The following is a 12,971-nucleotide window of genomic DNA, read 5'->3' as shown; positions in this document are numbered from 1 at the left end:
AAAAAAATAAAAAGTCGAAACATTCACACGAAAGGGTATAATTGTTCAATGTTCAGTAAAAAGAACGGTAAAAAGAAACAAACAAAAAACCTACATCCCCCATACTTTTTATGAGCTCATATGTCTAATTTGTAGATAAAAGTTATTTGCAAATAAACAAAAAAGTTGGTAATTCCAATTTCTTTCTCCCAGAAAAAAATATTACCTAAAAACAATTATAATTCAAATAAAAAAGTGAGTCGTATTTCTCTTTTCCAGGTTTCATCCAATTATTTAAAAAAAAAACAACTTTATATTAAAAAAAAAAAAAAAACAATGTCAAAGGAAAGTACATTTTTAGTTAAAATCAAATATAAATGTTATTCTCATAGACTTAAAATAAATATTCATAAAATTGTTGGTTATGATGGTTAAAATTATAGCGTATTTTCTACAGGCTATTGTGCCTGACCTACTTTTTTTCTGACAATAACGCGCGCTGTTTAATTTTCCATTGATTTTATGCTGGGACAGTAGCTACATTTAGCAGTTGCAGCTTGTCAATTGTAACGACTGCTGCTACTAACATTGGCACATTACTAGCAATAAACTCCCAGTAAGGTTATTGTTTTGTTTTTATTCTACAAGGTTTATGTTTATAATATATGTGAAGCAAACAGTAATGCAAGTCTTGCAAAGTTATATCTTTCTTTTTTTTTTTTTTAATAAAAATGTAATATCCTGTGTTTCATAATTTACTTAATTACTTAGCAGCTAAAAACCTATCCAATTAAGTTAATTGTTCTTTTTTTTTTTTTTTTTTTTCGTTTATTGCTGTTTTTTCCCCCCTGTAAAATAGGTTCCTATTGTTTATGAATTATTATCAAAACATTCAAAACAAAAACCTTGCGGCCACAGTTACCATCCCAATTCTTTTAGTGTGTTTTTCGTGCGAGTTATTTTTATTTATTTATTATTTTTTTTTTTTTTGCGTGTTGTCTAAACACGTGTTATAAAGACCGCATCGTGTACTTTTAATGCTAGCAAAGTGCAGGCAACTAGCTAGTAAGCATTGAATGAGAATAACATTTCTTCTTGTAATTTGGATATTATTGACGCAATAAGGACGAGAAGTAAAGTCACGTGGTCTTTAGACCACGACTATTTTTTTTTTTTTTTTTTTTTTACAGAAATATAACAATTATTTACGCTTATTTATTTTTATTCTATTAGCATTTTCGCAAAATTAATCTATTTTTTTTTTAATTTATAAAATTGAAAAATAAAATTCAACAACGCAATTGAATAACTCTATAAATGGTTATGTCCGATGTCCCGTCCTTGGCAACGAACTGAACAGTCTGAACACGTGATTGTGAACCTCTTTCATTATTAGTTTGCATTTTGTTTTTGTTTGTTTTACTTTTGTAGTATATTCAGAATACAGAATTTACTTTTCAAGGCTTCTGGGTGACGTTGGTGTTTTGGCAATAAGCAGTATCCTTTGGAAGAGGGTGCCTTAAAGTCTAAGTAAACCTTAATTTGCCTTCTTTCGGGGTAACAAAATAAAATAAATTTATATTATTATTATTTTATTTATCTATTCGAAGTAATGCCGACATTAAAGTCCACTTCGTCAAAAGGAAGATGTTCAGACCCTCCTCCCACGCATCTTAAAAGAAAGAAGATCAAGATAAAAGAGCCCCCTTCCAATGGAAACTGTAATTCTACTTAGACTACTGCAACTAACATTGTCTCTTCTAGAGAGTTTTTTGTTGCTTTTTTAAGAAAATAAATGATCTGTAGCAATTAAATCTTAAACATTTGATTTTTTTTTAAATGTAAATTCCGCTTTTAGTGAGGGCGGAATTTTCCTTTATCGTTAAAGAGTGAGGGTTGGAGGAGGTATTAACATCTGCGTCTTATTGAAAATTGAGATAATTTTTGGTACTCATGCAGAGTGATCCGTGCTGAAATAATAACGTTATTATTAAAAAAAAAAAAAAAAAAAACATTCTTAACATGGGAGGGGAGGGTGTTTTGTACCTATTCTGTACTTTAACCTTACAATTGAATAAAAAAAACGTATCATAAAACTTTAATTAAACGTGGAAATACGATTTAAAAAATAGCGCGGATCGGAATGGAATCACTCTCTGCAGTGCATTAGCACCATTTTTTTTTTTTTTTTTTTAAATATTTTGTCAGAAAAAAAGTGATAATGCACTTACTGATCTGCGCTATTTTTTAAATCGTATTTCCAAGTTTAATTAAAGTTTTATTATATTTTTTTTATATTCAATTGTAAGGTTAAAGTACAGAATAAGTACAATACACCCTCCCCTCCCTATGTTAAGAATGGCTTTTTAAATAATAACGTTATTATTTCAACACGGATCAATGACTGCATGAGTACCGAGAAAAAAAAACAGAACTGTGCAATTAACTACTGTTAAGTAATGAAAGCTAAAATTTTTAATATTGAAATGGCAAGCCAGAAGAACACCTGATTCAAAGTCCGTCGTAAACGGTGTATGGTCAGATTTGGTTCCTGGTATTACAGACTTCCTGTTTAGGTTAAAAAATAAGTAAATCAAATCGGTTTTACTATTTATGTGCGACTAAATTAGTCACAACTAATTGTTTTTGATGATGAAGAATCGCTTTTCAAACAACTTCGACTTCACCGATCTCCTGGCTCCATCATCGCAAAATATCGTAAAAATATTTTGCGATATTACCTCTCGCCTAAAGTTATGAGTAAATTCGTTATTATTGCTTATTAACGAATTGAATCACAACTTTCAGTTGATAGTTTTTATTTGGCAAATAAGCCTGCAAGTAAACAAAGTAAATAAAATCACAAGTATTTATTTATGAAATCCTTAAAGACTATGGAAATTTTGGCAGGCTTATTTTTTTATTCTTTTTTTCTAAATTTTCGTCTTATTTTCAATTTATTTCAGCAGATTATTATTGGATGCCATTCGATAATAATCCGCTGACATAAAATTCGACGAATGGACAATAGTCTACCAGATTATCAAAAAAATAAATAAATACATAATGAAAAAAAAAATCAATATTTAAATATTTGTAGGGGGTGTTTAGTTTCTAATACAACGTTTTAGTAAATCGATCACCAATTTTAGAATCACTTGACGTTTTTAGGCCAAATTTCGCGAAATTAGCCTTTTTTTATAGATTATTTGGGAAAAATAGCTAAATTCAAAAAGTCTAAACTGCTAAAAAAGGCTAAATTCGAGAAATTCGGCCTTAAAACATCGAGTGGTTCTAAAATGGGTGATCGATTTACTAGAATGTTGCATTAGAAACTGAGCACTCCTACAAATATTTAAATATTGACTTAAAAAAAAAATTTTATTTTTGATAATATCGTAGACTCATGTCCATTCGATAACAATCTGCTGAAAAAATTTGAAAAAAAAAGACGAAAAAATAGAGAGGAGGTCAAGCTCCTTCAGGTCAGACATTTTTTTTTTTTTTACACTCCAGTGGGTCATTTTTATGAGAATTGGATTTTCCCCACATTTAAAACCGACCTTGTGTTTAACTCTGCCCTCGTGGGGAGGCAAGTAAATACCTATTCTTTTTTAATTAATTGATATTTACCAAAATCTTTAAAATAAACTCGACTTATTTTAAGTAAAAAAAATTAATTCAATAAATATAATAATAAGTCTGATTAATATAAAATTAGAATCAGTTTTCTTTACTTCTTATTTTGACATAAAAATCCATCAATTTTAATTTAGAAGAACTGGCATGATGTTCATTTATTTATTTAATTTAGTTTATTTTAAATTAGTTAAAAACTTTTGTAAAAAATAAACAATTTTTTTTAGATAAGTTTTTTTTTTTTAAATACAAAAAAACTTGTTTACTTTTCAAGGCTTTGATTTGATTTTGGTGGGAAAATATTTTTAAAAAAGAAAATATGTGTCAAAAGAGAAACCACTATCTACAATAGTGCCCAGGCTGCCCCCGTCGGCACTCCTTGGTAAGAGCACCTCAGCTAATGAGCTAATTCTTTTTAAAGTTTTTTTTAAACCTTTTTTGTGTTTTTCTCACAATATGCAGCTATTAAAATTATAAGAAATTGTGAGCCGAAATTGCTTTATAGTAAAAAAAGATCCCAGTCAAACAAACAAAAATGAAACTGTCCCTTAAGTTTGAAGAAAAATATTTGTTTATTTTTAATCCATTTTAACTTTTTACTCCCCGACCCCCAAAAAGACAATCAATATGATGCTTTGAATTTATTTAAGAGAACATATGCTTTTGTTTGGATTTTTTCGCAATATTGAAATATGAATTTTTCTACCAATCATAGTACTGTCAGATTGTAAATATGTGATTTGATTTTAGTGGGAAAATAGTACGAAAAGTTGGGGGGGGGATCTTTTCTTTTTTTGAAAATACATTTCAAAAATATTTTTCTTTGCAGTGCAGAAAAGTTTGACACAAGGACAATTTATAATGGAGCTACCAGCTCCCTAAAAAGGAGGCACTCTAGATGGGTGCAAAATTTACTGTGTTGATGCTAAAGAGGAGGTAATACCTAAAAGGATGACCCTCTAAGACCAAATAGAATTCCTAAGTTTTTATGGTTGTATAAACATGTATAAAACTATCCTTAAATTAAGAGCTTTAATAAATTCATCTACAAAATAAAGTCAATTTGAATAAACTTTTTTTTAAATGGAATAGAATAGTTGGCGCTCCTACACAATTAGAACGAAATGCTGTAGTCGAAAATTGGAGTTTTCAGATAAAAACAAATGGTTTCTACTGATTTTTTTTTAATCAATTCTAATAAATTACAATGTTAGCTTCCAAATTATACAGCCAAAATTGAGTATCACTGAGTTAAAAAAAAAAAAAAACTTTAATCATGTTAACAGGTGAAAAATTGCAGCCATCTTGTTTTTATAAAATAAATTGAAACGGAAAATTACGCCCCCTTTTGAGCTTCCCTGCATCTTACATAAGCAAATATGATCGTTTTCTTGAAATTCTATTTTCTGTTTTCTTTAATAAATAATTTTCTGCCTTATCAAATTTCGATATAATCATCTTAAAAATACAAAGAATACATAGATGCCATTGTTTTCATGTGAAATTCAGTATTACGATTTCCGAAATTTCGTTCTCATAGTGTAGAAGCGCCGAATAGTTTAATCCAACTAACCCGACAAAGAGCAAAATCCTACTAATTCACTGTAGAGAACCCCTATATGCCAGAAAGTCTTCTACCTTAATAATTTTTTCCCTGGAACTGTTAGACTTGGGAATTCCTCTTCCCTGACTGACTGACTGGCATGCAGAAACTCAAATATAATGTGGACAGTCATCTCGCTGCTTTACTCCCCCTGTAGATATAGTCCCAAATAGTAGCCCCCTTACATCCAAGTGGCACTGTGCCTTGTTTGAGATGCAAAAGAGTTAATTAAAAAAAAAAAAAACGAAAAAAATTGAACTTTTCAAATACGAATGTACAATCGCGATCAGAAATGATGAAAAATAGTATCCTCCGCCAGTGTTTGCACTAATATTCAGATAAAGTACCATCTGCATCGGCGAAATTACAAAAAGAAATAACAAACATCTCAAACAGGAACATTTAAAAGTAAAAACGTATAAACTAGTACAGAAAGCAGAAAAAAAAGAAAGAAAGAAAACATGTGGAAAATGACTGAAGGCGAAGGAGCAACCAAATCGAGGTTTCCCAACGGGGTCCCTTATCCTCCACTAGTGTGTAATACCAGACTTCAGGTGGGCAGTGACCAAATTTATTGTATAGGGAGTCCCTGAGATCCTTTAGAGGAGGCGGTGAAAGACTGAGGACTTCTAGTAATATTACTAGGTGTTTCTCAGCCCATTTTCTTTGGGATTCACAATTTATGTGGAAATTGATTGCATCGTCAGCATCAGACAAGGCCAGACTATTTGCCAAGAACTTTGCAGCTAATTCTACCCTATGTGACAATGACCATCAACTCCCTGTATTTCCTCCTATAACAGACAACACGCTATGCAACATACAAATATCTGTGCGTGAGGTTGCCAAGCTAATCAAGAACCTTGATTCCAGTAAAGCAACTGGCCCTGACGGCATTCCAGTTATAGTGCTGAAAAAGCTCTAACCAGAACTTGCCCCCATACTTACAAAACTGTTTAAGTGTTGCCTTAAGGAGAAGTGCTTTCCAACACCCTGGAAAACCTCATCAGTATGCCCTGTATTTAAGAATTCAGGTGAAAAGTCATCTCCCTCTCAGTACAGACCAATAAGTCTCCTGTGTGTCATGAGTAAGTTGTTGGAATCCATATTAAATAAAGAAGTAGTCAACCACCTCAACAGAAACAACCTTCTTAGTGAAATGCAATATGGTTTCCGCTCTGCAAGATCTACAGCAGATGTGCTAACGGTTATATCACATAGGATTAGTGAATCTCTTGACAAAGGTTTCCTTTCCAGGGCAATTGCTCTTGACATATCGAAGGCCTTCGATAAGGTATGGCATAAGGGCCTACTTCACAAGATTTCCAGCTACGGTATTACTGGAAATGTTTTCTCAATCATTAAATCATTTCTCTCTGATAAGTTCATAAGAGTAGTGGTTGATAGGCAGAAATCAGAGGCCCACAGTATTAATGCTGGAGTCCCCCAGGGGCCCATCCTGGGCCCAACTCTCTTCCTGATCTACATCAATGATCTCCCAAAACACATACTTAAATCATTCGTTGACATCTATGCTGATGACATGACCATCTATGGCAACACATCAAAGGCCGTAAATGACAAAGTTCTCTCTAATTCTCTCTCCTCTGATCTTGAGCATGTGATACAATGGGGGGGAAGAGGTGGCTGGTCACTTTTAATGCATCCAAAACCAAGCTTCTATCTTTACATCATCAACACTCTGATCCCCATCTGGCATCAATTGAAATGGATGGCTCTCGTCTTGGGGAGGCTCCATGGTTTGACAAGCTTCTGGGCTTGACCTTTACTCCTGATCTGAAATGCAACACGTACATCAAATCTGTTGCCAGGGACGCTGGGAAAATGGTGGGATCCTTCTACCGCTCCAGAAGATATCTCACTACTGATGCAATTCTCTATCTGTATAAAAGCCAAGTACGTCCAAGGATGGAGTACTGCTGCCACATCTGGGCAGGAGCTGCTAAAAGTAGCCTATCCTGCCTTGACAGAGTACAAAATAGACTTTGTGGTTTAGTGGGGGATGCCCTTTTCTCTTCCCTACAACTTCTCTCCCACAGAAGAGACATTGCGAGCCTGTCTTTGTTTTATCGTTATTTCCATGGCAGGTGCTCATCTGAGCTCCAATCCCGTCGTCCCCCCTCGCCAATCTTTCACGAGAAACACCTGTCTGGCTGAAACTACTGTCAATAATTTTCCCCACTCTTTATCTGTGCCTAAATCCAAACGTAGATTCCATGAGCAAAGCTTCTTTCTTAGAACTGCACGCCAGTGGAACTCTCTGTCGCTTGCCTGTTTCCTACCTGACTACAACTTGGATGTCTTCAAGTCCAACATAAACAAACTCCTGACAAACCGCCCCCTTAAGTAAAACAATCTATCAAAACCCCCAATACTAATGATTACTACAATACTATCTCATTGACACGCAATAACCCTTATCCCTGAGTGGCTTCCAGGCCTTGATAAGTGGTGACCCCCATGTAAAAAAAAAAAAAAAAAAAAAAAATCACATTTATTTTTAATTGGAAAAATTAATTCATCGTAATTTTGCCAAAGTTACATGAATATTCAATTATTTATTTTCACTTTAATTACCACTACTACTACTACTACTACTACTACTACTACTAACAACAACAACATTATTATGTAAGGATGCATGTAGGGAGAGGAGGCGGTAGTAGGTGTCCGAGTGTTTTAATGGAGCCGTTTACCGAAAAAGGTTGGGAAACCCTGGTCTAAGTACTTGAACTGGGTTCATCAACAGCTTCATTTTACTCACTAATTTCTGTATGACAGGTCAAATATATCGATCAAGAATGACGCATAAGTTATCCACTAACAAATACGTAATTTAAAAAGATTTTATGCTTAATAATCTGTCTGCAATCACGGCTCTAATCCAACTAACCAGTAATGGTGCGTTTAATCAGTTTCATTAACCAGTTTTAATGAAATAAGGTGGTGTGTAATTCAATAACCCTAATGTTCTACCGACATGATCCTTGCAAGTTATTTTGTTTGCCTTCTATAATATAAATTGCCTTCTATAATATAAATTGTTTGCCTTCTATAATATAAATTTCACTTGTCTGTTTAAATGTATGCATGTATGTCCACCTAAAACTTTTGACAGAGGTGACGGATTTTCACAAGATTGGTATCGTTTTGAAGCACGACCCTTTGGACAACAGATATTGAAAAATTGGCTAAAAACATTAATTCCTTCACCCTCAACTAGGCCCTTTTCTACAAGGAGGGGTTGCTTTTTTTGCAGATATTTTCAAAAGTCATCCCCTTTTTTTCGATTGACTAGCTTTAATTTAAACCTTCATCACAACGGCAAAGATATCATGGTTTTATTTCACCTTTTTTTCCTCCTTTTTTTCTTTTTTGCTCAACACACACATCCAAAGACCTGGGCAACGCCGGGCACCCAGGCTAGTTTAAAGGAAAAAAATGTCCGAGTTCTCAGCTCTACAATTCCTAGAACAAACGTGGAAAAAGGCAAGAAACACACAGCAAAAGATAGCCCCTTGATCATGAAGTCAAAACAAGGTATGAGTTGTTAACTAACAGCAGTACAAAACGTGGTATTTCAACATTTGGGAGAGCTTTAAACTGTTGATACTTTGTTTATAGCTGGGAGAAAATTGCAGCTTCATCTGTTTTTCAATGTCTGTTTGAATTTAAAATCAGCTTTCGAGTTGATCAGACATCCAATTGATATTGTTTGCTTTTTAGCATGCATTTAAATCCTAACAAACTTTGTCCATCTGGACCTGATATGGCATTCACCTTGAGCACGTTGAGCTCACTTCCTCTGAAGGAGAAAGTTTCTAGTGAATATTAAATTCACAAGTGGTTTCCAATCACATGTATATCCCCAACAAATCAGATGTTGATACTAGATTTTGTTGGAAGGTATTGCTGTTCTTCCACATACAGTGCCTGTCACCCATCTGGTGTTGATCATGCTCTGCATCTCTTATCTTCAGTGATCTAACAAGAACCAGTGTGTTAATGTGATTATGCTATACATTTTTTGTGGGTTTTGTTTTATTGTATTTTTTAATTCTCGATTAACGATTCTTAGTGATACAGGCAACGCCCCCCCCCCCCCAAGCAAATCTGGTTCATAAATTCTCATGGTATGTCACCATATTTGAAATATACATTAGTATATGTACATTTTCTTTTGTCTCTTTAAAAACTTACATTTGGAGACACATGTAATTTCTTAATTTAGAATCTGCAGCAATCATAAAGACTTATTTTCTCTTGCTGAGAAATGTTCTTGTTAGGCAATTTGTAGTCATTGGGCGATTCCAATATTTTTCCCAATTCCGATACAATAACTGATTCCATACTAAATAACCAATTCTGATTCTTTATAAATCTCTAAATATTTAACTAATATTATTTTTCCATGATTACCATAAAAACACATGATAAATGTGCATATATTTTCTCAAACGTAAAAGCACACTTGGGGTGAGGGGTGGGGCTATACATTTTAGTTTTACTGGTATTTGAAAAATTATTGATATTAATTTATTATTTTATTATTACTATCAACAATGGAAGATTCTGTTTTAAACAAATTCAAATAAAAAAAAAAGATAATTAAAGGAATCGTTTTCGGCAGAAGAAAATAAGCATAAATTTTTCCAATTCCGATACCCCAAAAAGTTCTGATTTTTCCCATTCCTGAATCCGTTTCATCATCCCAACACTAACAATTTGGTTACACTCTGACCAATCAGCTTGCAGTGCACATTGGAAGAAATACTTCAGCCCCTTTGCAAATCATATACAGTCAGTAAAAAGAATCCTGGAAGCAATGAGTAAAGATGTCCCTATTCTCTCTGATCTGATGTCCCTGTCCACTGGACACACAAGCATTGACTATCTTTGCCTGAAGATAACTGCTGGCAGATTTTCGACAGCTTAAAGAACTTTCTATCTTTCCTTTCTTCACTTGGACCTTGTCCAACTTTTTTCCACCTATACTGAACAGTATAGGTAATTAAATAAATCCTTTCACTGTGATTATAAAAAAAAGGTTTTGTTTTTCTTTACATACAACTAGTACATAGAAGTTTGTCTTATTTCTACAAATCCATGTACTTCTGCATTACATTCTTTACTCAGATATTTTCATTATTTTACAAGAAAGTCACCACATATTAAGACCCAAAGGCCACTCAAGGATAAGGGTTGCTGGGACAACAGTGTAGTAATCCTCAGTGGCGGAAATTGGGTAGAATTTGATTATTTAAGGGGACAGTTTAACAAGAACTTGTTTAAATTGAACTTGAAGACAATATTGTAGTCAATTGGAAAGTAGGCCAGCAAAACAGAGTTCCACAGGCGGACAGTTCTAGAAAAGACACTTTGTTCATGGAATTAGCATTTAGATTTAGGCACAGATAGGGAGTAAGAGAAATTGTTGGTAGTGGTTGTCGCTAGATCAGTGTTTTTTTGTGAAGGTTTAATAGAGTGGGACCATAGATTGAAGCTCAGACGAGCACTTATCATCAAAATAATGATATAGTATGGACAAGCTTGCATCTGTTGTGGGAAAGAGATTGCAGGAAAGAGAAAATGGCATCGCTTACGTTTCAAAGGCGATTTTGAATTCTATCAAGGCAAGATAGGGTGCTCCAAGCAACTCCTACCTAGATATGGAAACAGTACTCTGTACTGTTGCCATATCTAGTACTCAACAGTACTTAGAATGTATCTGGCTCTTTTACAAGTCGAGGATTGCATCGGAAATGAGATTAGAAAATAGGGATACATCTTTCAATCTAATTTTGAAGTATTAGCAGGCCGCTTAGCGTTACCCAGTCAGAAAATATGCATAAATATTATATTTTAATTAATAAAGAACTGAGACATGTACATCTACAAATACTTTAATGGTGAATGCTTTGACAAACTGCAAACACTTGTACCTCCTCAACGTGACTACCCCCAACAAACCCGACAAGCAACTAAGTCCCACCCCTTTACAGTAGAGATCCCTAGGTGTAAGAAAGCCTTTTACTCCAATAGTTTCTTCCCCAGAGCTGCAAGTCTTTGGAACTCCCTTCTGGGATTCTGCTTTCCCAACTGTACTGATATGCAGAAGTTCAAATGTAATGTGAACAAACATCTTGCTACTCATCTCCCTTCATAATGCCCCCGCAAATTATGTCTCCAATAGTAGCCCCCTACTTCAAAGTGGCACTGTGCCTTGTTTGGGATGAAAATTGAAAAAGTTTTGTTTTTTTCTAAACAGTTCACTTCTTGTAAGTAAAAAAGAAAAATATTTAAGCTGAGATCGAAACCAAAACCTAAATACAGTCAAGTATGATGACCATTAGATCAGCTTGACACAATCTTTACAAAATGTTTTCAAACCTACTTATTCTTAACAAAGACGCTGTTATGTTTCATGGTCGTGCATGTTATTCATGAAACAGTTGACAAACAGATAAAAATCTGATGACCCCCCCCTCCCAACACCCCCAACCAAGTACCAATTTTTCAATTTTGATCTTTACCAGCCCTTTTTTCTGGATGAAAATCGATTAAAAAGTTTTCTACATGTCTATATACCAAATTCCAAGTCAATAAATCAAAAATTCGTTGAGTATATAGGTTGAGAAGTGTCCTCACACACACACACACACACACACACACACACACACAGACACATTCTCACTTTTATGGATATATAGATAATGAACTCTTTTAATCATTATAAACACCCTGAAAGTTAATACACTTGTGGGGGGGGGAATATTGCAACCTAACGCAAGAATACAGGCTGTCTAACAGTCGGTAAATACCAACAACCTTTCTTTGTATTCACTTTCTTTTTTTTTTTTCTTTTTTTTTTATTACATTTTCACCCCAAACAAGGCACATTGCCACTTTGGTGTAGGGGGCTACTATCAGGGGTAACATCTACTGGGGTACTATGTGGGGATTTGGGCAGCAAGATGTCTGTTCACGTTACACTTGAACTTCAGCACGTCAGTACAGTTGGAGAAGCAGGGACCTGGAATGGAATTCCAAAGTCTAGCGGTTCTGGGGAAGAAACTACTGGAGTAGAAATATCTTTTACATCTAGGGATCTCTACTGTGTGGGGGTGAGATTTAGCTGCCTGTCGGGTTTGTCGAGGGTGTTTACATCGTAGGGGCACAAGTGCTTGCAGTTCGTCAGAGCATTCTCCATTAGAACAGGCAGAGGGATGCAACCTTTCGTCGATGGGACAGAGGCTGAAGCTTAGATGCCAGTTCAGGGCCTATCAGATTGGTGACTCTCTTTTGAACTTTGTCTACGAGCGAGAGACTAGTAGCAGATGCACCAGCCCAAATATGACAGCAATACTCCATACATGGACGAATGGTGGTCTTATAGAGGTACAGGATACTTTCAGGTGTTAGTAATTTTCTAGCATGGTAGAGAGAGCCTACCTTCTTTGCAGCGGCCCTGGCAATGCTTTCAATGTAATTGTTCCAACTTATGTTTCCTGTGAACATTAGGCCAAGGAGTTTGAAAGATGTACTCTCAGATAAAGAGTCGTTGGCCATTGCTATTGGTGATAGAGAGGGTTTCTTGTAATTATTGAAGGAAACTAGTTTAGTCTTGGCAGCATTGAACGTGACCATCCATTTTTGTCCCCATTCCACTACAGATTGGAGGTCATCCTCTAGTGTTTCTGCCATTTCTTTAGATATGTGTTTATTTGTT

The 12,971-nt window shown here is 34.7% G+C and overlaps 1 protein-coding gene across 5 annotated transcripts in view; it reads right to left on the bottom strand.

Annotated features, from left to right (window-relative positions):
• LOC145277398 (E3 ubiquitin-protein ligase Jade-2-like) overlaps window positions 1–12,971 on the bottom strand; it is a 119,576-nt gene that overhangs the window by 92,326 nt on the left and 14,279 nt on the right. The window lies entirely within an intron of this gene.

The sequence above is a fragment of the Euprymna scolopes genome, chromosome 1, assembly GCF_053919585.1.
Source record: "Euprymna scolopes isolate OS-2025 chromosome 1, ASM5391958v1, whole genome shotgun sequence".
Taxonomy (NCBI): domain Eukaryota; kingdom Metazoa; phylum Mollusca; class Cephalopoda; order Sepiida; family Sepiolidae; genus Euprymna; species Euprymna scolopes.
The sequence above is the reverse complement of the archived record's forward strand: the minus strand, read 5'-3'. Positions and strand labels throughout refer to the sequence as shown.